This window comes from Rattus norvegicus, chromosome 4, assembly GCF_036323735.1.
Source record: "Rattus norvegicus strain BN/NHsdMcwi chromosome 4, GRCr8, whole genome shotgun sequence".
NCBI lineage: Eukaryota > Metazoa > Chordata > Mammalia > Rodentia > Muridae > Rattus > Rattus norvegicus.
In genome coordinates, this window is record NC_086022.1 from 96,363,879 (window position 1) to 96,367,259 (window position 3,381).

Here is a 3,381-nt window from a genome sequence, read left to right on the forward strand (position 1 = left end):
TATGTATGCATGTGTATATGTATATGTATGTATGTATGTATATGTATGTATGTATGTATGTATGTATATAACAATAATTCATGAAAATACAGGCCACAAGAGCAAGAGGGATATATGAGAGTATTTGTAGGGAGGAAGAAGAGGCAAAAAATGATACTATAATCCCCAAAATAAATATTAATTAAAAGATAGAAGCTCCTTTGTTTAGCTACTAGGAAGAAAAAAATCTGGAGTAATCTGATGTTGATCAATTCTCCTTTTTTATTCTACAATTTCATTGTACCTGCTCAAACTTCTTTACAAAGGTATAACTAAATTCTTCAAAATATATTTTTATTCTTTTTTTTTTTTTGTTCTTTTTTTCGGAGCTGGGGACCGAACCCAGGGCCTTGTGCTTCTTAGGCAAGCGCTCTACCACTGAGCTAAATCCCCAACCCCCAAAATATATTTTTAATGATGGTTCTTAAGCGCATTAACCTCCCTTTTAGCCCACCACCCACCAGACATAGTGGGAAAGAAAGGATGCAGGGGAGGTGAACCTGCCTAGAAAGGTTCTTTGGAGCAGCTCCTGACTGTCTTTTCTGGAAATCAGCAGTTCAGTTCCCAGGCCAGCAGTGGCAGCTCGGTCCACTTGCAAACAGTTTATAGATACATCAGCAGTCCAGGTCAGCAGATAGCAATCACAAATCAACAGCGGTGGCATTACCTAGCAGAGACAGCCAGACTTCAGCCTCTACACAGTCAGCAGGAGGGACCCGAAGGAACTTCAGGAAAAGTTCTCTCAGCTGTGCCTGACTCAGAGAAGCGAAGATTAAGTGAAGTGAAGATCACCGAAGACTTGAGACCCACAAGAGTTGCACAGCTGGTTCTATAAGCAAGCCTGGCTCAGCCTCTGTCACTGTCCAAGTTCTATTTATACCCGACCAAACATCTCGTGTTCTCCATGGGCCTTGTTTCAGCAAATGAGCCTGTCTCAGGTAACAACATTCCGCCAATCAGCCTGAGTCTGAGGAAGTCAGAAGAAACTGCAGAAGTCTTTGGTACATTTTTCTCTATGAAGTCCAAAGAAATGGAATTCAACTAGACAATGTAAGGTGGACCAATACACGTGTGTGGTTAGCGAGGAATCCCTCATCACATGCTTGCTTTAGCAGAACATCCTTTCACTTGTGTCTGCTTCAGCTAAACGTTCCTTAACAAGTCTGCCTTAGTATTTTACCTGTGTCCATTCCAGGAAAACACTCCTTCACGTGTTTGCTGCCGCAAAACAACATCCAAAGATCCGTTAAGTTTTCATTCAAAACTGCTGTTCTTCCTTCTCAGAAGAGCCTTCTGTTGGATAGAAAAGTTACCGATAAACTCATGAATCACTAGCCAAAGTCAGATAGACTGCTTAGCTAATGTGTTCAAGTTTGCTTCTTGACATAGCAATTTGTAGTGGTGGACTGAATTGTTGAGAGCTGGGGTGATTCAAAGCTTTCTCTGAGGCTGTGAATTATGAAGAGGGAAAATAATTCCATCTCTAAAATCATAAATTTGTTCGGCAGACCTGGTAATGTCCTGGGGGTTGCGGTCTGGGGGAGTTTCGGCTTCAGATCCTGAGTGCTCCACTCTTCCCACTCAATGGGGCTATGGCCATTAGTCCTAAGGCCACTGTGTGCTCCATCTGAGAGACTCTTCAGGTACCTTCTAGTCTCTTTGTGCAACATTAGTTTATTAGCTTCTTGCTGACTTCATCGTATTGGATGAGAGTTTCTGCTGACTTTGTCTCATTTCTCCCCTGCAAATAGTACATAAATAAGACACTGTACTTCTTAATAATCTTGCTTGCTATAAAACACAGCTTGTGCACTATCTCCTGAGCCCACCTGTTCTATCTTGTTTCTCTCTTATAACCCTAGATGACCCTAAAATGGTGCCTACCACATTGTAGTTTTTTTTTTCTGGCTGCAATGTTAGTGGTAGTAGTTACATTAAAATTTTTATTTTGAGGTAAAATGTATACATCTTTTTCTCGTCATTTAATTTTTTTTCTTGTTTTAACTAAAGCCTCACTTTTGTGTTTAAGTTTTGTCCACTACTCAGAAGTTACTAACTGTCTAAGCATTAGGCCCCACAGAACCCAACTCCACTCCTGGCAGCCTGTGGAGTGTGCCCACAGCAAGGCCCTCAGCATTTGCTGTCCTTCATGACTCCAGCATCTTTCTTCACAAAGGAAAGCTTCCCTCAGAGGTAGAGGTGTTCAAATCTGAGAGTCAACACTTTTTTTGAATCTAGACTCAAATTTCTCTTGCTCAATGTACAAAGTCTTCACTTTTTTTCTGGTTCCAAATTCCCTTTTACCCTATATTTACTATTTTAAGTATTGTCCTCAAGTTCTGTCTTTGATTCTGCTCTATGTTTTATTTCTGATACATTTGTTAAATTAGTTTACAATGCTCAAAAATTCTCAAGAATAGTCTCAGAATAATAAAATAAAGCAGATTTGAAAAGCATAATTCTCAATGGCATTTTAATAACAATTATCAAAGTGATAATGGTTATTCTGATTTTTTTATGCATTTCTTTATATTTTAAGTATTCTTGCTTTCAGGGGGGAAAAGCCAAAACAAAAGAACAAAACGAACTTAAGGACTAGCTAGTTCAGATATGTGTTTTATGTGATTGCTTTCACAGAACTGAAAATCCTTGAGTAAAATGTATGCCTTTTAGAGTTTGCAGTGAGCCATTCTTCAGAATGTGGTCCTCTAATTGCATATCCAAGCAGGCACCTGGCATCTCTGTGATCTCCTACAAAACTGGCATTGACTTATTCACCAGTCTTAAGCTCATCTTTTAACTTCTTAACTCCCTTTGGAAAACACAGATAATAGCCATTCTTGGAGACATACAATAACAAAGTAGCTTAGGTTGGTTAAGCATGTTTCAGTTTAGTCTGGGTATTAATACTTTTGGAATTTGGGATATTATTTAAGGCAATAATGAGAATGGTAATTATTTTCCTCAAGGTCTGCTCAAACAACAACAGAAAGAACTTACACTGTATATAACTAAGATTTGGAAAGGAGACAAACTAGCTTGATGCAGGTCTTGGAGTCACCAATTGTTTCCTTTAGAAATTTCATTTGTTTGTTTGGGGGAGTGGTTGATTGAAGGCTAGAGAATCTAACATGACAGAAAATACAATATTCCAGAAAATATTAGTTCAAATGTGAGCTGGATGCAAGAAAACACATAAGTAAATTGAGCAATTATTTGAATCAAAGCCTCTCTTTCATGTGGTAGCGTCAGCAGCAGCAGGAGGAGCAGAAGGCCAACACACAGCCACCAGCAGTCTGCAACAGAAAAGAATCTAGGAAGATGCAAAACTGCGGAGCTTAA

The 3,381-nt window shown here is 39.2% G+C and overlaps 1 non-coding gene across 1 annotated transcript; it reads right to left on the reverse strand.

Moving 5' to 3' along the window:
• Positions 1-360: 360 nt before the first annotated feature.
• Positions 361-442, reverse strand: Trnal-aag20 (transfer RNA leucine (anticodon AAG) 20). The gene has a single exon. It is a non-coding gene; the product is annotated as a tRNA-Leu (tRNA).
• Between the last annotated feature and the right edge of the window lie 2,939 nt (positions 443-3,381).